Here is a 508-nt window from a genome sequence, read left to right on the forward strand (position 1 = left end):
GGATTGCTTCAATGTACAGCAGCATATATTTGGTGACCTGATTAATTGTCCACCTATTAAAACAGTTTTGAATTGCACATCCAACCTGTCAAATATGTCCTCTCTCATTGGGTCTGTATCTTTTGAGCTATTGCTGCTAAAGCTAAGAGTTGATGGATATTTCACTAACACTGGGATACTGAAAAGCCATGTCAGCAGTACAAGAGTAAACATTAACCTGGATAAGTCAATAGACTTGCAGCAGTCTAACACTCAGAGAAGCAAGTGCAAGCAGGCTAGCACTGTGGCTTATAGGACGGAGGGTTCTGAAAAAATTATTAAGATGCAGGAGTGGCTGTGTGGTAAGCAGCTTGCTTACCAACCACATGGTTCTGGGTTCATTCCCACTGCGTGGCATCTTGGGCAAGTATCTTCTCCTATAGCTTCGGACCGACCAAAGCCTTGTTAGTGGATTTGGTAGACGGAAACTGAAAGAAGCCTGTCGTATATATATATATATATATATATA

Source organism: Octopus bimaculoides, chromosome 19 (genome assembly GCF_001194135.2).
Source record: "Octopus bimaculoides isolate UCB-OBI-ISO-001 chromosome 19, ASM119413v2, whole genome shotgun sequence".
Lineage (NCBI taxonomy): Eukaryota > Metazoa > Mollusca > Cephalopoda > Octopoda > Octopodidae > Octopus > Octopus bimaculoides.